General features: G+C 38.0%; 1 protein-coding gene across 4 annotated transcripts in view; it reads right to left on the bottom strand.

Annotated features, from left to right (window-relative positions):
• Positions 1 to 23360, bottom strand: part of ATXN7L1 (ataxin 7 like 1) — a 114550-nt gene that overhangs the window by 76873 nt on the left and 14317 nt on the right. The window contains exon 2 of one of the 4 annotated variants that reach the window (XM_037387947.1): positions 10518 to 10570. The exons of the other annotated variants lie outside the window; for them this stretch is intronic. The gene's annotated coding sequence lies outside the window, so the exon portion shown is untranslated. The remainder of the gene's footprint in view (positions 1 to 10517; positions 10571 to 23360) is intronic. 4 annotated transcript variants of the gene reach the window in all.

The following is a 23360-nucleotide window of genomic DNA, read 5'->3' as shown; positions in this document are numbered from 1 at the left end:
GCTACCTGTTAAAAGTCCACTTAAATTAATCCAAGAATCTCAAGGACACAAGACCACAGGTTGGAAACCAGAAATAGAAATCACAATACAGAAATAAATCATTACTGTTGAATCTGAACAGCTAAAAAACTTAAACACTACCTTTCAGACTGGATTCCTTAAAAGCCTCACTACGCAGAGGTTTGTAAGAAAGGAAAATTCACCAAGTCCAAGCAGGTTTAACTAATTCTATTAGTTCATCAGTGTTAACAAGATAGGCACAAACCAGTTTTCATGATTAAAGTCATGATTTGTAAGCACACACAGTATATATAAGAGTATATATAAATTACTTTTTAATTAAAACTGTATGGAGCATTAATATTGCACTAGAAATTCCAACTGGGGACACACTTTACTAGGCATAACAATATTACAAATGCAATCCAGATCAGAGAATTTACAATGAAGAAAACAAGGAAAGCTGAAATGAAAAAGCAAGCAGAAAATATAACTAACTATATGTATCTTTTGATACATGTTTTCTTGTTTTTAATAAGAGTAGGTCAATGTTACCATGTCCTACTCAAAGGGACCACGACTGTAGGGTTATTCTGGACACTGCTATCATTCCTAGATCAGATTACAGCCACTTGACAATCTAGACCTTGTACGTGTAGCAAAAAAGACAATGGCCTCTCCAAAGAATTTGTCTGCTAAAGGCAACAATCACACCTCCCTGCATGTGTGAATATGCAATGGTGATAAGCTTTTCAGAAAAGATTAATTTTGGAGGAGAAAACGTCTTTCTCCAAAGTTAGCTGAGGAAAGACTTCTTCATAGGAAAAGGCAAGACCACTGAGGAAGACAGCAGATAACTGGTGGATAAGGTGAACATCTATCAAACAGTACTGAAATAATTATTAAAGTACAAAAAGAACAGGGAAGGACTGAAGAGCAACTGCAAAGAATATTTATTTTCTACCAAAACTTGGGTCTCCCCTAACAGGGAAACAAAGTGACCAAGGTCTGCATGACTCACCCCAGACTAGCATGGTGATCTCTACCACTGCTTGTGACCAGATTGTTCCTTATGTGTAAATACAGACACCTAGAAGTCTGGACAGGAAGAGCTGGTAAGTAAAAGCCCTTCTGGTAAGTAAAAGCAGTCCACAGCCCCCATCGCAGTTACCTCGTTTCACTGGATGATGTTTTTGATGGATTCAAAGAAGAGTCTTGATGGCAAGAGAGAACTGATAACTCATTTTCCAGTATGTACACACTTTGCAGAAGTGCTGCTTATACACACCCCACTCCCCGCAGTACTGAATCATCCTCCCCTGACAATGAAATCTTTTGGCCACTCATGCCTTTTGATACTGCACACTGACAAAGGTCTTGCTTGAAAATGAGCTATTTGACTAACAGGATGTGAGAGTGTCCCATATCATATGAAAAATATGCAAGATAGGTGGAAATCAGAGACAGTGAATGCTGAGTGTAAGAAATACGACCTTCCTAGATTAAAATCTTAAACCAAGTATTACTTTGTGTATACTTTGCTATGGCACTTGTAAAAAATATAACTTCTGCTTATAGTTTTTATATTACTAACATTTGCAAATAAAAAGACAGCTGTAGCCATATGACAGTTTTATAAGACATCGGCTTGGTAAAATGTGCATTAAAAACACAAATACCATAGAAACAAAAGAAAATGTTGCTTCTTGCAAATTGTGGCACAAACACAAAAATTCAGGTGTCAGATATGACTTATCTTCTCCAATAAAACACACAAAGGAACTATTTTTAGCAATAATCAAAGCCAGATGACTTATATGATGTTCATTCTCTATTATTATATAATTCATAATAATTTACATCCAACTGTATAATAAAACACACACTAGAAACAATCCAAAACATTCTGCCACTGAAGAATTGGCGTTGTCAAACAGTAAGGCCTCATAATATTGTGTGGGAAATTAAATTTTTAATTGTGATCTTTTGCTATAAATTATACACACTTTAAACTTTCTCATAAATCTCTGTTGCTCCACTAAATATACACACAAAGTCTGCTTTGAAAATTAGTGATGTTTATGTGTAAACAGAGAGAAGGAGAGGGAGGAGGGGAGAGAGGAGGACTATTCAACACTAGCTTAAAATTAACAAAGCAAAGTTACAAAAAAAGGCAATGGCAGTGGACAAAACCAAATCCACATGGTTTCTCCAGCTCCTGGAGATACAGATTTTTAAACTCTGTGTCTAGAAATGTGCTCAATATCTCCCTCTTGTTCCATAGAAGTGACAAATTGATCCATCAATCAAAAATGGAGGCAAGCACAAAATCTTTCAGTGCATTAGATTACTTTAAAAAATAAGTAATTTGAATGCCGAATTGAAACTTGAAGCTGAAACAATAAAAAGACATCTTCAGGGTATTACTCAGAAAGCAGTTAAACATGCTTGCATAGACACGATAGTCTTATCTTAGAAATAAATGTCACACACTTTCCATTTAACTTTATTCTCCCCCAAGTATGGTTTTCCTTTAGTTTTCCTTTTTTTACACAAAAATTAGTAGGTTGTTTCAGCAATTAGTTAGCCAGTATAAATTGCATTTTACCCCTGAAAATGGCAGAGTCACAGCTGCAATTAATCACAGAAGAGTTTAAGCTAAAAGAGATTACTGGATGTCATTTACTCCAAGACCCTGCTGAAATCACAGCTAACTTCAGGATCAGAACCATGAAGGAATGCTCAAGCTCATTTCTTTTCTGATGAAAAAAATGCAGGTCATGGATGAAGTAATCAAGAAATTGAGGAAAAAAGTAAAATTAAAATATTCAGGACAGAACTAACATAGGGCCAAACACAACTGTCATAAGTCCTGACTGATAGATATCCTTTGGATGTTAATACAAGGAACTAAAGATTCTGCATGCTAAAAAAATCAAGTAATTAATGAGAACAGAAATACTGGACTTTTCAACAACAACAATAATAAATGAAACACAATAGTGACAAAGAAAAAAAAAATGCAGGGAAAAAACAGTAAATACATTTAACAAGAGTCAGGGCGGTAAAGAGTCAAGGTCATGACACCTTTTAAATCAGACCAGTAACTCTGAATGGTATGCTGCCTCCTAGGTTACAGCAAGCATAAGGATGCTGGCAATCCTAAAGAATGTTGGGAATTTTTCATTAATTACCGTTCATACAGGAAATACTACTCCCAATGACTTGGAAAGCTTTTGTACTACACTGTTTTATCTAGGTGCTTTGAAACTACTGAAGATGGAAGTGATGCCTTCCATTCCCAAAGACCCGTAACAGAAGAGAAAACCAGAAAAGTTCATGATTGGGAATTACTGATCTAAATGAATATTGCAGATTAAGAGTATTCGCATACCTTTTGTAACAACATGTGTGGAAGGGATTATAAAGTAAACTACACGTCATTGACACTAGTTTTTGCACAAGACACTATATATTAAATAAAAAGAAAAAAGAAATAAACATGGGAAAACATGACAAAGCTTTTCTTCTACAATTTGGAAGACTTTTATTAATTTATGTAGGCTATCTGCCATTCCAGTCTAAAATAATTTGGCAACACAGGACCAGAACTGCCTGGGCTAGCAGACTAATGCATCATAAGAATACTGGAGGAGAAAACCCACAACTCACAGGTCTAGAAAGTATGCCTCATGACACCAAGAAATCTCAGCTTTTTACATCTAAGACATCTAGAGGATAAGACAGTAGCTAACGTAAGGTTTTTCTCCTTGAAAAACCTAGTTCTTACAACTTGTTTATATGGAGGCATACAGCCCCTTACTCCTTGGAGCAGGCAGAAGACAGCTCATCTGATTATGGTATGGAGTCTTTATTTCAATCTCTGTACACAACTCAAATAGAGCTTCCAACACCAAAAAACCTAGTAAATGCTCAGCTACTCTTCTGTGTTTGCAAAGGCATTTAATTTCTCCTGTAACAATCTTCTTTCTTTAACCCTGTATGACACTGAAAACAAATGCTGGTTTGCAATTTTGTGCAGCATCACAAGAATTTAAACTGATCAGTTAGGCACTGGTATGGTCCTTTTTGACGCCAAACTTCGTATTTTTGCCCCTCCCTTGTGCTTGTACTGTCAATTAACTGATTATACAAGGAGTCAAATTAGAGACAATAGTTTGCTCTGAACCAGGAGCAAAGTAACAACAGGAAGGACAAAAAACAGGTAAAGGTTTTCTTACAGTTTAATTTCATGAGTTGCCCTACTGCAGAACCTGATGAAGGCTAGCGTTAAGTGAGGGGAAGGAAATGGAGAGCCCAGAACTGGAGAGCAGGACCAACAGGATCAAGATCAGTTAAAACCACTGTGGAGCAGTGGTGCCTCTCTAGCTCCCACTGAAATCTGTCACACAGATTATGTATGCAATATTAAGGGAATACACGTGGCTCCAAAAGAAACTTTCTAAGAATAAGGCTACCTGTCCCTCAATTAAAGATAGCAGTAAACAAGTTCATTGATCTGTACTGTATAACAACACTCAGAAGCATAAAATCTCCTTTTACATAATTCTTTGTTTCTAACACTTCAGATTACTGAACTAATCTTCAAACCCAGGTTCTCACTTCACCACTTAACTTCTCAGTTATTTTGTGCAGTGTAACCAGACAGATTAACTTTTACCTTTTCAGTTCCTGAACACACTGGCTTTACCTGCCTGTCCTTCAGTCAAAGAGCCGCCTCATTTCTGATGTAAAGGATGTAGGTAATACTGCTAAGAAAAGAGTGCACATTAAGAGAGCGTCATATAACACTGAGATCTGTTTGGATGGTTATGAGAATTCTGGTTAACACCTTCTTTTTAGTTTTTTATCATCAGAGTTTAAACTACAAGGCAAATACAGACATTAAAGCTGCTAAAATATATTAACGAAGTTAGTGAACATTAGCATTTGGCTGCTGCAGCTAAGGGCTGGAATGACAGGGGATGGTCCTGGAAAGGGACAGCAAGAGCAGAGACAGACCGTTCACTGCCTTGGCCATGGTCTGCACCAGCCCTTCTCCTGCAAGTCTGCAAGGAAGAATTTGGGAAGTGGAACAAGGCTGAAAGGCAAGGCAAAATACAGTTTTAGCAGGGTGACAGGCAATAAAACACATGCTTGTAATTGAAATGGACATAACTGGATTACATAATACTCAGTTTTAACTAGGTAAGTGTAATCATAACATGAACACGAGGCAATTGTAACAACTCTGGTAACATGAAACTATTGCCTACAAAATTGTAACTATTCTTACGTTTCTCTTTCATTATTAGATTACACTTCAGGGAAATCATCTCAAGGAGCATCCTTCTCATGAACCTGGATTTTGAGTTGCCTCCCATTTTACATATAACATCATCTTCCAGGAGCTAAAGCAACTGCTTACAAAGTCTACTATTGTAAAATTGTATAAAGTCACTACCTGGAAAAAAATCCCGTTATGCAGTAAAATAGATACCAGTTAAGCATATTAAGGTCCAAAGTCAGAAACAAAAGAAAAATGAACCCCAAACCTTCTTCTACACCTCAGTTAAATAACATGCCTCAAAAATCAAGGTGAGCAAAATACAAGGAAGAAATAGGCTTTCATGTATTTAAAAGCAAGCTAGAAGAGTCATGTAAATATAGACAGTATCTTCACTTAGACCAACAGGTAAACAGTTAGATCTGGCTTTTGGGCTTTAAGGAGATGGATGCCCCAAAATGTGTCTATTTTCCCTGCCCACTACAGTTGTTCTAATTAAAGATATCACCTCCAGCTACAAATTTCATCTCGCTTATGTCTGGAAATCTTCAGGACAGCAACAGTATTATTAAATGACAGCAAAAATTAAACTACTGAGGGCAAGGAAACATTAAAAGATACATTATTTATAAGGATCCAGACTACACACTCCATATCCAGAAGCAGAGGTGACACCCTGTTTGTAGAACATAGAGAATAACTATCCTGACTCCTGAGTATGGAAAGCATGGCAAAGAAGTCCTGATCAGGAGACTTTCTCACCCTTCAGAAACAGTGGATTTCTCTTAGATGCTCACATACATCACTATCCAAAACCCTGTACAGTGAGCATGGCTGCACACAGCTGTGCATACAAAGGATAGGGAATGTGCAGGAGGATTATCAGTCTCTGGATAAGAGTTCAAATTTCTCAATTTCCCATAGGCAGGCATAAGGGAAGGAATGGCTGGAAATCATCTTCATTTCCCTCATAATTCAAAGTAAGCATCATGCACCTTGAGTAGAGTGTCTCCATGAACTACTATATAGCAACAGAACAATTCTTTCTTCCTTGAACATATATCAAGAGAAGTCTCACTGCAAATGAGACTTGTCAGCACAAGTAGTATCCTTCATGGATGATGGGACTAAATTTCAGCTCAGATTGATGTATGGCTCTCCTGAATTTGATGTTTGACCTGTAGCAATAGTTAGAGGGTTGCACCACATACATACTTTCCCAGAGACTTCTACAGCAGGTGGACTCTGTCAGCCTCTCTGCTGGGAGAGCACACCTCGACACAGGAAGACATAACAGGTCTACAAGTTAATTACAATAACTCACAGAAATAGTGTTTCAGCTTTTGATTTTCTGGCATAAGATGGTCAAAGCTTTCTGATGCCTAGCCAAATAAACTAAAGAGGCAAGGCAACAACATAACAATACTGAGTAAAGTGAAGACCTGGAGATATATGAAATGCTGGTTGAAATATATGGGTTCTTTTTGAATTTTTCCTCAAAAATCAAGGTGAGCAAAATACAAGGAAGAAATAGGCTTTCATGTGTTTAAAAGCAAGCTAGAAGAGTCATGTAAATATAGACAGTATCTTCACTTAGACCAACAGGTAAACAGTTAGATCTGGCTTTTGGGCTTTAAGGAGATGGATGCCCCAAAATGTGTCTATTTTCCCTGCCCACTGCAGTTGTTCTAATTAAAGATATCACCTCCAGCTACAAATTTCATCTCGCTTATGTCTGGAAATCTTCAGGACAGCATATTACTAAGCTACAAAAGTACTCAACCAGGACTCCTTCTCAGCTTTCACCTTTGGCATTTCAGCAGCTGATAATTGTCACAGGGCAGTAACTTGGTATTGCTGTCCTTCATTCGTGGAGTGATCAATCCTTTTTGGAGCCTGAGATGTTAACAGGTTTCAGAAAAGCATACTGGACTTCTGCAAGTCATTAGAGCCCTGAAAATCCAATTATATTAGTCTGTCTAGAGCCAAAGGTGAAAACACAGTATCAGTGAAAATGAGGGAATCTCTTGCTGGAAAGACGGGCCATTCAAATACTCCTACCAAGAGTCTGGCTAAGAATGCTAACGAGGAATGAGACTTCTTCCCTTTTATCTGTGATTAAGACCTTCTTCTTCATACCTCCACAGCTCTACAAAGTCTATCTATCCTAACATAGGTGATTGCCAAGACCGCCAAGATTGGCACCAATTCAGACAACAAGGCAAATGGTAGTTGAGGGAATGGAAAAAAAAGGCATTTCAGGTCCTTCAAAGCAAAACGTGCAGAATTTGAAGGAGACAGTTCTGCTTGACAGATGGGAAAACACACCTATTTTATGGTAACAGAGAACAACTATTCTTTCAGGAAGTTGTCTATATACAAGGCATTGTGGTTTATTACAGAGTCTGTATTAATGCAGGTTACAGACTGGTACCAGCAGAGCTGGATCTGCCTTAGTCTTGCTCCCGGAAGGCAGATTTAGTTGGAAGAACACTGCTAACACCCTGCCTAGCAGTCTGACGCTTCTCTTTAGATCCAGGTTGTTACAAAGCTTCCCTGTTCCTTTTGTTAAAAGGCTGATCTCTTTTCTTTCTGAGCTTCTTGGTCAGCACTTGGTTTGATCCCATTTGGTGCTACTTACATAAGCAGCAAAGCTTAGGCCAGAGTATAGTGATCATCAGAACACAGCAGTTGAAACAAAAGATAAAAGGTTGAGAACGGGCATGTTTAACTTCAGCTTAGGAACACAAGAAATTCACAAAGTACAACCTTGCTGTTGTGACAGGAAACTAGGGGAAAGCTGCAACTGTTATCGCAACCTCCTGACTTTGTAAACAGAAGACTTCAGCTTTCCAAGCTAAAAGAAGAACTGGACACAGTTAAAAATACTTAAGTCTCGCATACCAGTGGCAAGTGCTACTGCAGTGGGACCAGCAGCAGCATCTACTCCAAGAACCTGTTCCATGTGCGTAAGACATTTCCTCCTTATGGGAAACCAATTAAGACTTTTTAAAAGAAAGAAAAATGCAAGAAATTTCATACTGGAAAAAACGCAGGTCTTTCTCTACTGCAAAGCAAATCTTGCAAATATCTTCTAATGTTCAAATTTAGTTGACAATTGCTAGCTGACTACCTCAGAGAACAAAAATCCTGTGAGGCTATTAAAATAGCTGAGGATGAGCCAGAGTAACCAGAGAAATTTAGTTCTTAGTTCACCATAAATATCACTTCTGATTGTGGCTGGCTGAAGAGGTGAGAAGACAGCATAAAATACTGTCAATTTGTCTTCTATATCATAGCACAATAATCCTAAGTGTTCACTATAATCAATAAGTATTTACTAATGATGTAGCTATGCTATTATTTGATTTCAAACCAGCAGGGCTTCTACATGGACTTAGGGCAAAGACCTGAAGCTTCCCATTGTGCAAATGAAAATAAATACTTGATAAAATAAATTAATAACCCATCTGTAAACTGCACAACAGGACAACTGTGCTACAGACTATGTTTACAGTGGGTCAGAGTGAGTACTAAGGTTTTTTTCCCCCATTTGCTAAAGCCACATCTTCAATGATCTTACATTAAGGAAATGTTGAATACTGAAATGTGGAACAATCCCCCAGAAATCTTTTAAATACAACTAATTTGTAATACTTTATTTTAGTAATCCCATCATTTGGAATACCAGTAATGACATACTACAAGGATTGCACTTTTTCTTCTTTCATTTCCTTATTAATGAACACTAACAACAAAATGTTATCTATGTAGTAAAGCAGTCCTCAGGAGAAAAAACCCATGACCGAAACAACCCTTCACTCCTATTTCTTCTGTGCAGACTGCCATGAAACAGAATTTAATCCTCCAACTGGTGTTTTCTTCATAAACACTCAGCAAGACACAACTGGCACTCACATGCTGCTAGCCTGCAAAGCTGTATTATCTTCTGCAGAAGAGCAACTCTGGTTTAAGGCAGTACAACTGGACTAAAGCAGAGAGCTGGCTTAATTCCTGGCTCCTGAACAACATTCTTGCATGACCCCGATTAGATTTTTCTGTGCCTCAGTATCCCATCTCTAAAATCAGGATAATATGCTCTTTGTTTGCCCTGCCTGTTTAGATTGCAGCCTTTCAGTATTCTCTTACTATTTGTCCATACACTGTGGCCACAATGGGGCCCTTCATTTTGGCTGGGACCTCACTATGACTATAGAACAAGCAATGAATAAGATAACTTTCAGTATGTTTTAGAAGTGGTGTGTGACAATTGGGATGCTATCACAAAGATTTATTAAAGAAGTCTTAATAATGTTTAAAGGAGTGTTTTCATATCCAAGGGGCATATATAATTGCAGCATATATTCGTCTTTGTTGACATTTTCAAACAAAACTTTTGCTACGCATTTTTTATAGAAATCCCGCTTTTTTGAATAAGAACATGTGTTACTAGAAGTCCTATAAAATGAAAATTTTCACAGCTTTTTAGCTCAGCTCTTTAATAACAAGATTATTATTGTTTTTATAATAAAAGTTTAATAAAGATAGCATCATCAGGAAAATATTTCTCAGACAATGGCTAATGAATATACTCTTCTAATTTTTCTATGAGAGAAAATATTGAGTAAATGAGCAAAAAATATTGACAAAAACAAAATCCCTAATCTCACCTATGTAATTTTGAAAATGCTAAGTATCTCATTGCTTGTCAATGTACAGGAAGAGTGGACCTACATGTTGTTCCCATTTCATCAAGTGCTGTTATGGGTGCCTTTACTGCTGTCATAGTATCCATTGCTGCTGAGGAAAGTCAGTATTTCTTTATACTCCACAACTCAGCCACCAGAAAGTCCATAGAAAACTCAAATCCAGTTCCTCACCTCCCAAAGTGTTCTGTACAGTTTTACAGTCAAGTCACTATTTCTTAATGCCAAGTAAGGAAAACCCCTGTTGCTTCAGTAGACCTAAGAAAAAGATGCTATATCCAGTAATAGAGCATGTTTGGTGTATATCATCTTTCACTACTAAGTTGCTACTTCAAAGCAAATCACTAGTAGTACTGTCCGTTAAATATTTGGTGACCACTGTATACCTAAGTTTGTTCAGAATAAGGTTGCCAACAGAAATAATCACAGACAGATCCACGACATCACTGGTACACTATAACAGAAAGGGAACTCGTCTTCAGCAAATCACATCATAAGATACTATGAGGGAATTTGCTGTTTACCTGCTCTATAGTCAACTTCAGTTTCTGGGTCTGTCAGTTCTTCAAAAGCATAGCTAAAAAAAAAGTCAAACATAACTAAATATCTAAATACTTTGCATCTCAAAGCAATCAGAAGCACCCTCTGAAACTAATTAGCCATGACATTTACAACACATGCATTTTACAAGCAAAACAATCTTCAACATTCAAAACCTGACTGAACGAATTGAAGAGGGCACTTTCTATGCAGCCATGTATATCAATTTCTATTTTTTTTTTTTCCTTCCCCCCCAATAATTGCCTAGCTTTTTGCAATCCCCACGTCCATTGCCAAAGGTGTTTCTATTTTGTCACTTCACTTCTCCCCTCAATAAAAGTCAAGGGCAAGAACATAAGATTATTATTTTTTTTAATTTAACAACTCTCTTCTCACTCAAGATGGAAAGTATCGGCTTGTTCTTAATCAACTGCTGGGTATTAAATGAAAACATTGTCTAAAAGGACACAAATAATTCTTACGCCAATTCTCTGTGCTTCTTCTGTATTGCCTCCTACACTTATAACAGCACCTCTCCAGGAATATTGCCTCTCACGTAACTTGAAAGTAACTTCTATGACAGACACATAGACTTTCAGTACAATCATCTTTTTCCTTCACACAATTCCAAATGAAATTGATTTTATTCTCTTCCTTGTTGGCCTGCAGATTGAGGTACCACTTAAAATGCTCAACTGCACTTTTTTTTCAGTTAGGGGACTTTATGCCAAAGAAAAATATGAGAAAAAGTTCATTAATGGGTAACAGGATATGGAAATATGAATGAGAAACTTTTTAACCAAAATCCAAACATACCAAAACTTCATCCTAAGGCCACTTCGGCAAAACAGTAAAACAGACATTAATATTTCCTGCAGATTGAAGTCTTTAGTTCCACTAACATACAACTCCAGAAAATAGCTCTCTTGTTTTAAGAATTCTCCTCTCAAGGGAATAATTATCCTTGCAAGTACAATCAGTCAAATACTTCTACTGTCTGAAAAAGCATACATACATCATCAGCTCTTACACTGAGATTTATACAGTACAGTTACATGTACACCACATTTTCCAGTATAGGAATATGCTCCTCCTGGTTAAACATGTTAAGTATAGAAAAACTAGTCTGGCAATGCAGCACTTTGCACTGGTACAGTAGTCTCTTCCGTATTGCAAGAGATAAAAGCACAGTTTTGCTCGACTAACTGAGCCCATGCCAAGAGCTTGCTGCACACCTCAGGGAGTGTTCTTGCTTCCAAGAGACACAACCCTAAAGAAGAACACAGTCACAAACAGCTTAGGTCAGTGCAAGTCTGTATGCCACTGAAGTGTCCATCAAATCCTCAATATGAACATCCTTAAGCACATGTACATGCTGCATTCAGAGGTATTCCCTTCCTTTCTGCTCCCTCCTTCTTCCAGGGGTGCTACTAATTAAGTTACAGTTTGTCACAGGTGCAGGATCAATCACAATTTAAAGCCTCAAAATAAAGCTCTGCGGTTAAAGCAATCACCCTATGAAGGCACAAACTCCGCTACCAAGACATACTCATGAGATTCACTGCCACTAGATGAAAGAAAAATGAGAATTTTTTTGTTGTTGTTGCTACATCAGGCAAAAAAGGCCTTAAGAAACTTGAGGAGTTTTTACCAACTAAGGAATAAGCAAAAGAAACTGTAAGTATTTCACCACTGAAATATCAGGATATTTCAGTTCTGACATCTTTCAAAAAATTTACAGAGCAAGTCTAAAGAAACCTGCCCATACAGTAGTACTGAAAAAGCAAAAGAAATTAAAAAGCAACGGAAGACACATTATTTTTATCTGTCAAAAAAAATATAAAAATCTGCAGTTGTTATGCTGCACAGTACCTATTCATAATACAAATCACCAGTTTAATATCATCACTCAAAGACATACTCACTAATACAATAAAAGCTATTAATGGGGCTCTTTCAATGAAAGAAAGCAGCAGTTTATTAGTTCAATCATGTTATTGTTCTGTTTCAATTTCTGCCATACTGAATACTGCACAAGTCATATTCTGACCTGCACCTATGTAATTCTTGCTGTTTAACAAACGAAAAAATTATGAAACGATTTAATTTTCACATTCTTAAACAGAGACTTGGAAAAGCTTTAGTTTTCTTTGGAGCTGGTTTGTTTGTTTCCTGGACAGGAGAAAACTGTGGCTTTTGGGGAATGAACTACTCAAAATACAGAAAGACAACTGTTTTTTCCTAATTATAGTCTTAAGTATATGACTACTGCAAGGATCTTTCCAGCTCACTCTTCTTCAGAACGTGACCTCACTTTCCATTTTTTCACTGCAGCAATAACTTATCAGCACTTGGCTAGTAATTCAGAAGGTAACTCGAATACCACAAGGTAGCATTTCTGAGGCTTGGAAAGTCTTTCTTTTTAAAGCAAGACCATTGAATGTAATCAAAAATCAGCGGGCTGATTCAGATCTTGAGATGTGCTACGCTGACTGAAGCCATCTGACCATGAAGGTAGGAAGTTGGCTTCTCAATGCAGGCGCTTGAGCCCAGTTCCCTTGCAGTGGGTACCTGCAGCTTCATTACTGTTGACACCTGACTGAGATTAGGATTCAAATGGCTCAGCCATTTTTACTGGGGAGCTAAGAACATCCTAGGAAAACACACAAAGAAAACTGCACCGAGATTAAAGCAAGCTGCCGAAAATGGGTCTGCTCATTGACTGTCTCAGGTTCTTCACACAAACATGCAAAAGGTCAGCAGCAACATTTGCTGACATGACCTCATCCCAGAATCCATGCTTTCACCAGCACCCAGCGTCCCAGATAATCTCATCCACCTAACAGCTCACCGACATGAGCAGACCACTTAACACTTCTTATGCTGCAGCCCGATGCCAGTCAACTTTGCTTAGAAGGCATCTCCCTTCCAGCATTATACTATTCTGAGGATTTGGGTGTAGCAAAGCATTTACTAATTTATTTCAGCCAGCATTACAGTGTTGTGCTAGCTCTGTAATTGTTAAAAATACCAAACAACAAAACAGTTCTGTTTAAAGACTGATTCTTCATGTGTTTAGAATCCACTTTTTTTCAGCTTTTCTTCAAGTCTGCTGTGGCTACTAGTACTCCATGATTTACCTAATTGTAGGATCAGTGGAATAAGAGGTTTCCTAGATAGAGTCCAAGACACAAGTTTTCAGAGACACTGTCAATTCCCTGGCACACACTTGTCTTCAGCGGTGATAGCGCCTTGAATAGAGAGAAGAAAAAGGAAATAGAGAAGCAAAAATGCACTGCCTTGTCTCATGCATTTAAGGTACACTCCAGCATCATAAAGCAATAAAACGTCATCAAGATTCATGGACAGAGACCACTTAAGAGACCTTTTCACCAAACCCATTAAACAAAAATATCCTCCACACTATTACAAGGAACAAATTTTACCCCCATTTACTGTAACAGTATGGGTCCTTGGAGGGCTTTTACTAATTACCTCACAATCCAACAGACCTGTCAGTGGACAGAGGAGTCGTCAAACCCCGCATTCCTTCATTGCCTACTGGGAAAACTTTTAGCCAGATTTCTTGAATTCTTACTGTCTTTCCTTGTACATCAGGAGCAATTATGTACATTGTAACTCCTAATTAAATACTTTCAAATTTACTGATGAAAAGCATCATACACGAAAAGAAGTATATCCATTATAACTTGTATCTTAATATATGTTAACACCTCATCTGCAAGTTTAAGTGTAATTACAATGGCATGAGTGACAGCTAATTCCTATCACAACATCTCATCTGGAAAAAGCCACTTTTCCAGAAGACTGAGTTCAACAAAATTCAGCTTCTGAAAAAAAAAAAACCAACCACCCAAACCCAACCCACAATCCAAACCCCAAAAAACCTAACAGAAAATAGCCTAAATACAGTATAGCAGCCATGTGAGCAAATATCTGTCCACTGAGAATTGTTTGCATGTCCTCCAAGTGGAAATGTATCGAGGATCAGAAGCAACCTCTGGAGCTGCTTGTGTGAGCTGAAGCTACTTTATTGTGAAAGAGGTACATACATACATATCTTGAGGGATGCAACATAGTTCAGCGCAGGACTGCACTGTGTATGCTGTTGCAGCACCAGACCTGTGGAAGGTACCTGCCTCAGGGCTCTTGGCAGCAGTTGGGTGAGAGATTAACGTGGTACACGGATTTAATGAAGGGTAAATGAATATAGTGTCAGACAGAATCCCTATTCTAACCAAAAGAGGCCGTGAAATTCTTTGTTAAGGAGGCTACATATCTGAGTATAGAAAAAAATGCAGTATGCACTAACACCCCACTCAGCACAGTACAAGGAATGACCATATACATCTGTAAGGTACATATGTGGAGCATCCATCACTCACAAAACCTCTAAGTTAGTGATGTGCACCTTCCTTCTCAATCTCCTGTTTGATAGACGTGCTGTATCTGACTGGCATAAGACACCACTTGCTAAGGTAAACTCCCTGTTAATGAAGGTTCTGTAAATGATCTATTCAACTACTCAGCAATTAGATACCATTCTGTTTCTGAGATCATCATAGGTATGTTTTCCAACAACTTTCCAACAGAAAGGATATTCTGTAGTTATCAGAGCAGAAAGACTAAACAGTCCTTTTAAACAGGATTTGTGATAGAAAGCCTCTGCCTAAGTAGAACTCTTAAGCCCAGAATACGTTTTCTTCCACAATATTAAAATATGAAGCATCTCCAAAGTATTGGGCAGAGGATTCCTAAACCTGTTTCATACCTCAGAGTACATTTGCTCTTTCAAGTCTCCAAGTTCAAGTGCAGTATACCATTTGATACTTAAACAGAGTCCAAAGACTTTAAACCCTGTATCTCAATTGCAAGCATCAGAGTCCGGAATCTTTGTAGTTTGTAAAACTGAACTCTGTTTTGGTTATAACACGCTTCTGCAATATAAAAAGCCTACAAGAGCTGAAAAAAACCCCAACACTATCTATGGGGAAGCACATACTCTAAGTTACTAGGATGCATAGTTGCTACATGAGTATACAGTAGGAGTTAAGGCAGTCTGGATACCTTACATATAAATTTCTTTACTGATTTGATGAGTTTCTTTAATGTCTGAAACACTCCTTTATAAATTTTTCACTCATCACCTGTATTTGCGATACTTGAAGGACACTTGCAACATCTCTTTAGCCATTAAAAATTTTGTAATATTACATTTTCTCAACATAGTTTTAGGTTAGTGAATAACAAAAAAGAGATAATTTTTTTCTTTCTAACTGTAGCATACTAAACTCTTCATGAACACAAATCAGAACTTGCTAATTACAATTCTATTTCTTTAACGCTTAAGTGGAAGCAGTTTCCATTTAATGCACTAGCTGAATTTTACAGCTAACATTATCAAAGTCATCAGCGATTAAATACAACAATGCACTAACAATTTCAATGGAAAACATGGGCATAACTAAGATCCAAACCTAAATTCAAAATCTTAGTCTATAACAGCACGTACGTGAAGTGAGAAGATTTAGTTTCATCTAGAGTTATATTTTACAGCAAGGAGAATGTTGCAACTATCTACCCACTTACAGCTTAGAAGCTGGCTATTTGTCTATCACAGTTATTTTGGTTCAGTATCAAGAGGGTGGCTACCAGAAATTAAGAGGTGACAACCTTCCCCCTTGTGAAAGAAAGGAGGAAAAAAAAACAAACCAAAGAAAGAGGGTGGGGGTGGGGGTGGAGAAAAAAAGGGAGCAATCATGAAAAACAAATTATAATACAATAAAAATTGCTAGTAATCATTCATGCCCAGTTAATTATCACAACATGGCCCAATTCTTATTAGAATAACATATTCATGGCCAGTTCACAATCACTGTTTACATTCCAAGATAATTCACAAGTGCTTTACAACTGCATGTATCAATAACCTGACAAGGACTTTTATTCCTGTGTGGAAACAGAGGATCACAAAATGTCAAACATGTTGCAAAACCACTGATGAAAATACAAATAAGATCCTCTCTGCTACAATTCCACCAAACAGATATGCTATGCAAAAACAAATTAAAGCATTCCTCCCATGTGAATATTTCTTCTTTGCAAAAAAATACATTAAAATTTATGTAAATAATACAGGACTATTTTTTCCAGTTCTGTCATCAACTGTATTTCACACACTGGGATTGCATTTCACTTTATTAATGTTGCAGAGCTTTGCCAAGGCCTAAACATATTTTAATGACCAGATTACTATATTATCATCATGACATCTGCATACAAGGATAAAAGGATCCCCTTAAAAATGAAATGCATTGATTTGACTGTGTGGCTTTCAATTACATTCAGAAGATGACTAGATTTTACAATCTCCGAACACAAATGAAAAAGAAGTGTTCTCATTTTCAAAACAGTCAATATTCTGAACTTTTAGGAAAGATCTTGGACACATAAGGTAAGCAAGATTATTCATAATGGGAGCTATCCTGCTGTTAATGAAAACTTTGTCCTCTATTTTGCTGTGCAGAGCACTGAACACACATACTAAAGGAACTGTAAGCCATCAGTAACCGACACACCATCAAAACTAGGAACACTTCAACCAAACAAAAATTTAATCATTTACCACTCTTCTTGATTCCTTCAAACAGATTCTGGTAATCTGCAAACTCCCATAGTATTCCCATTAGGCATATCTGAAGCACTTACACATAAAGCAAATTAGGCAAGAGGGCACACTATTAGCAAGGACACATCACCTGAAACTTAAGAAGATATGCTCCCAGAACTCTACCACTGTGTGAAATCCCCCCAGCTCCTCTTCCCTATCCTTCTCAAGGGTAATTTCCTCTCACCTCTAGCCCCCTGTGCCCTTTCACCTGCCCAAACCCCTCTAATTAAAAACAAACCTATGGCAGAAAATGTCAGGAGCAACTCAAAACCAAGTAAAAGAAGGTATCACATACAACAGCAAGTTCCTTGCTGCAAAATATCTCTCTGAATGAACCAACTCCATAGCAGCACTCTTGAGTCAGTATGCTCTCATAAAGAGAAAATAATGAACTGATACCTGCTCAAGTGACGGAAAGCCTCATTCAAGCCATGGAACATATACTGTAGCATCCAATTGCTACTCTGTAGTCTCCTAGGATCTAAGCACAAATTCTGAGCAAAAACTCCCCCACAATTCAAAGCTATCTGAGGTTTCAATACACTGGATAGTAGAACGCAGTCCACAGATATTCCTGTATAAATAATAAATTCCAAGGCAAGGTTTGCAGTGCTGTCTGGACAGAATGTAGTTTTTGCTAAGCACCTGACTTTGTTTGACTGCAAGTATAGCAAAATATCAAACACAAGAAAACAACAACGACAGGAAAGTTCAACTATACTGATGACAATTTTTTTACCCCCTAAGATAGCCCAGTAAGATTGGCACTTTCTGAAGAGATACAGAAAAGCAGTTTTTCCTCTCCTCAAACAAAAGAAGAATTAAAACTTGCCAGTAGCAGCGTAAAGCTGTGGCTCCTCTCAGTTTCCATGTTCCTACATATGTACATGGTCCTCCATCCCCCTGCTTTTCAGAAAAGTATCAATTGTTACCCAAAGTGAGGCAAAAAGGGATGGAGCCTCTGTACGGATGCAACTAGATACAATGTAAATAATAAGATACAGATCTTTTGGGGAATATGGTTGAAAACTCGCCATGTGCTGCCATTACACGCAGCAATTTATTTTATTTTTTTTACTTCAGCCCCATACAATCTCCAAATGAAGACGCATTTCAGCAAACTACTCTAGCAACACAACCGGAGATTTATTGTATACGTTTGGAGCAAGTCACTTGGCCTCTCCATGTTTCTGTTTCTCCATCTGTGACACTTCACAGAAAGCTTGAGAGGCTTAATTTATTAAGCAGCCTGCCAAGTGCTTTAGAAAAGTGTGTTACTAAAGCATTAAAACTGTGTTCTTTGGTTCTGAAAGGGTAAATCGTTAAGTCAAACCAAAATAAAACCCACAATATCCTTAAAAGAAGGCTACACTTTTTAAATGTAGAAGCATCATGTTTACCTTATTTGCCTTTATACAACAAAAATCTCCAGACTACAGGTATTCTAGGACATCAGAGAACTCACTTTCTTCTGAACCCCCTTTGCCTCCATTTACTGTTACACTCCTAAAGGAGGTGATCAGCAGAGAGAAACGCGTCAGTAACACCAAATGAAAGTAACACATGCCCAGCCAGACTCTCAGTCCCCAGGCCACAGGGGAAGACCTCTACACACCAAGGCCTGTCAGCAATCTTCAACTGACAGCAGATGTCAACTACAGCTTGCCTGATCTGGGCAGAAACAGTCTGGATGCTAATGCAGACAAAAGCAAACTGTTCCCAACACCTGCAAGAGACAACAGATTCAACACTGGCAGTGAACACTGTTTAAGCACTAGACTTCTTTCAAAGCAGTATCCACATGGAACTTTGTATCTATACAAACCCAAGGTTCAGACTTTTGCTCTTTTGTAAATGTTGCTTTTGCTGCAATTATCACTGAGAGAATTCCCACGAAGCCATTCCTAGCAAAAGAAACAGTCCACCTAAAATACTGACAATGGACAAGGATCATCTCAAAATACTGGCTATACAATACAGCCACATTGACCAACTCCCAAACACTAGTTCCACTTAAGAACACTTACGAGTATGTAATATATACTTTTTATAGATAAAACCAGTTGCTATAAAAGAGACAGCTGAAACAAAATAAGAAACTCAAGAGACTAACTACTTATTTCCTGTAAATTTTCAAATTATTACAACATGAATAGCCAAATAAGACAAACATTATCCCACATATCCAGATTAAAACCAGCTTTCATTTAGACAAAAGAACTCCAGCACACTGTATAAAATTTGTAAGATCAGATGAAGGAACATAACTTATGCCTTGCAAGAGGGTCATTTTGAATCACCAGATACTTAAGAAAAATCTCAAAACCCAAAAGCAAATGTGATTACAGAGAATTTTCTAAATATATGAATATATGTATATACATACATATATTTTTAGGGTATCTGCCTGTAGATTTTCAGCATATAAATATGGCCATACTGCAGTGGCATCCTTCATCTTGTTCATGCTAACCTTTTGGTGTGCTTTATATCTTTTCCAGACTGCAAACGTGTATTTGTGCTACACTTTGTTGCTAGTTTATCCAGCACACAATTTAAAAGATGGCCTGATACAACTGTCAGGATTGTGCACTAGCTCTCTGCATCCCTAAGCTCCCGCATCAGTACAAAGTATTTCAGTTCCACACTTCCAAGTCCACACTGTGGAAAATACCCTGCCCATGGCATCCTGAAGAGTCACTACAGCACAGGTAACATTATTTCCTCCTGACAGGTCAGTGTGGCTCACTCTCAGCAGGTGACTGGCAGTAAGAAAGTAGAGTTCCAGTTCAACCGGATGCACAGAGATGAAGTACTCGTCTCCTGGAGCTGGCATCTGACTTATGTGCCATATCAAGTACATACTGCTCAGCAAGAGCTAATGGGCTTCGTCACATTGCTGCTGTTCAGGACAGGAACTTTTCCGCTGCAAGTGATTGCTGTCATTTGTCTCCTGCAGAAGCACACCTTGACATTTTAGTAATGGGAGTGGGAAAGAGAAGAAGGGCTTCCTCATGATCAACAGACATCAGATGGAAACACGTGGTTTAAGATGCCCTGCCTTTTGGTAGGCAGGATACTGACAGAAAAAGCCAGGGAAATACTCAGAACGGTTTTGTGCCATCATATGCTATATGTTCTGAAGGTTCAGAACATCATACAGGTTCTGAAGCTCTGCAGCTCATTTCTCCTGAAGCAAGCACAACTTTTGGAAGATGATGGTTCTGATCCATTTAGACTTTGAGACTGTGGCATGACAATCTAGAGCATGATTTTTTTCAACATGTACTTTGTTCTTGTAGAAGGTAAGTGAAATAAGAAGTGTGGTGCTATTAGCTTCCAGCTTGAATAATAGCCATGAGGAACACTACCTCAAAGGAAGGTGAAACCTTAAGCTTTCTACAGTACAATGGAGTTTTTAAAAGACCTTTATCTGATAATAATAGTGAGATAGCTCTGCCTAACACACAGCCCATCAATCCACTGCCTTGACCAGTCACACTGTGCAGGTAGAGTAACTTTATCTGACCACTTCCTTCAGTTTTTAATGAATCTGTCTCCACTGCAGGGTATCAGTCTCCTTAAAACTCCTGCTTTCAGATTAGAAATTACCCTTTTCAGTGCCCTAGATCAAAGCAAATATAATCATTTGTTGTTGCATTTGCCATAGTCTCAAATACAATTTACCTGAATGCAGGTATGGATTAAATGATGCTGGAAAGGTTAAGTAGACCAATCATCTGCTTGATTGATAGCATGGTTGTTAGTATTCTGCAAAGAATACTGGCCTAATAGGCAGATCCTGGCCCAATGTAACATTTGTGAAATTGTGGATAAAGGGATCTACACAGTGAGAGGGCCATGACAGGGACACTCAGTCCAAACATTCAGTCCAGCGCACTACACAAGTAACACACTAAAGGCAACTCCAAGTGTAGACTTCCAAATATTTTGTAACTACTCAGCTAAGAACTGATGGATCAGACACTTATCAAGCTGTGCCACCTTGTCACAGGCAACAACAAGGAACTAAGAAGATTTAGATTCACTGGACCTTTAGAATCCCCTCATGGTACCACAAGGCAGCACATGTGTGACCCTGCACATTCCTGACCAAAACAGCCCAAGCTCACACACAGAGAATTCACATGGTTCTAGAACAGAACACACACTGACACACATTTGAAGCAAATCTCATCTTCCAGTTCACAGTTTTAGCCTTTCCTGACTGGGGGGTGGGTGGGTGGGGGAACTCATCAAAAAACAAACCACAAACCAAACCAAACAAAAAAACAACAAAAACCCCACACCTGTTCTGCAGTCCTGAAATTCTTTAGGTTTTGTTCAGTCTGTAGGCCCAAAACACAATGATTTCATGAAATCAAATCCAATATTGCACGTTTTCTTTTTTAGAATGTCAATTTATGCTGACTTCTTTTGCTTTCCACTTATTTTGTATATAGTACTTACAAGAGTTACAAGACCACCAATGCTGTGGAAACCTCTGGAAGTATGTCTACACTGAAAGTAGCTTATGTGTTTCCTTTAACCCCACATACACAACATCTCTCATGTAAGTTGAATGGTACCTTAAATCAGCATTGATAGGCCTTACTGTGGGCATAACCAAGAGAAAAGGTGACACTTTCAGACTGGTGATGATTTTACAAAGAGGCAAACTAAATTATGCAAGTGCTTCAAAAGATTCCCGCTATTTCTTTTGTAAAACCAGGACAAAAAAAGTTTTAACAAAAGCAGCATTTAAAAAAATTGTGAAATCTTAGGGAAGACAGGAATTAAGAACAAAAATCTTCCCTATGATCTGTACTGAATCTCTATGTTACAACAGGACATAGAATTCCATATTATTCTAGCTTCAAACCCAAGCCTTCTGGCTGGCTAGAGAACCAGGTGCTTCCTGGGAAAGCATAGAGCCTTATGCGAGTGTTTTGTGCGACAGAGAGCCTCTACATCCCTTGATAAGCTGTTCCTATTTAATTGTATCATTAGAAAACTGCACCTTATTTCTACTCTGAACTGATCTAGCTTCAGCTTTCAGCCATGAGAATCCCCTTAATCTAGCTGACAAAGAACCATCTAACTGTCAGATACCTTCACCCTGTCTAAGTACTTATAGACTTATCAGGTAGCCTCTACCGTCTGTTGATAAACTAAATAGACTGAGCTTCTTAAATCTTCCATTCTAAAGCTGATTATCCAGACCTCAAATTAAGGTAGATTTTTTAGAACTCCTTCCACTTTTCCTGACACCTGATGTGCTCATCATAACTGTGATACAGCATTTCAGTAAAGCTGTATAAAAAGTAGTAGTATTCACTTCCTTCCTACTCTCCAGGTCATGCATATTCAGCCTTCTTCAAGACTGCTTTGCACAGAGAGTAATACTTAATCAACTCTCTAAGGTAATTCTTCCATCCCTACTTATATTCTAGATAGTTCTTCCTAATACAACAAATTCAGAACAGATCATGAACAAATGTACTTCCACTTGTTATAAAGAAAAACATTTATTTTTTTAACCTCAACTGCATAAGATCCTATGAATTCAGTGTCTACATTTAACAAGAGAAAAACCGCAGAGAAAAAGATTACATTGTAATCATGTAATGGTTACCCAATTTAAAGCTACCTCTTCAAACTATTTCATTGAATAAATTCACCACTTCCAACCTATTCTGCACATGGCATTCTGATGCTCACTTGTGTATTATTCACCTCTTAAGGTGCTGGGTGGCCACAGTAGATTTTACTTTCAGCAAAATCCAGTGGGCACAACGAAAGATTGCTTCAGGCTAGAGGCAGTGTTCTACCAGACAAAAGGCAGAGCTGCAGGCTAGTCATGGAGGATTTGCTAATGTTATAAATCTACTCATGTAGTGAAAATTAATTGCCAGTTATAATCTTCAATTATTACTGTATCACCAGCTAGTTTCCCTTCCTATGCTGGATGAAAAAAGAACCCAAGTAAAATCACGAAGTATCTAGGATGACATTTCCACAAACAGAAACAAAAAGCAAACTGCCTCCCCCAAAAAAAATCAAAATAGAGACAAGATCATATCTCATAAAGTATACATGGTCCCCATTGGCAGGGCAGGTGCAGGAAAGATGCTGC

This window comes from Falco rusticolus, chromosome 5 (assembly GCF_015220075.1).
Source record: "Falco rusticolus isolate bFalRus1 chromosome 5, bFalRus1.pri, whole genome shotgun sequence".
NCBI classification, from domain to species: domain Eukaryota; kingdom Metazoa; phylum Chordata; class Aves; order Falconiformes; family Falconidae; genus Falco; species Falco rusticolus.
Note: the sequence above shows the minus strand (reverse complement) of the source record. Positions and strands in the feature narration are given on the sequence as shown.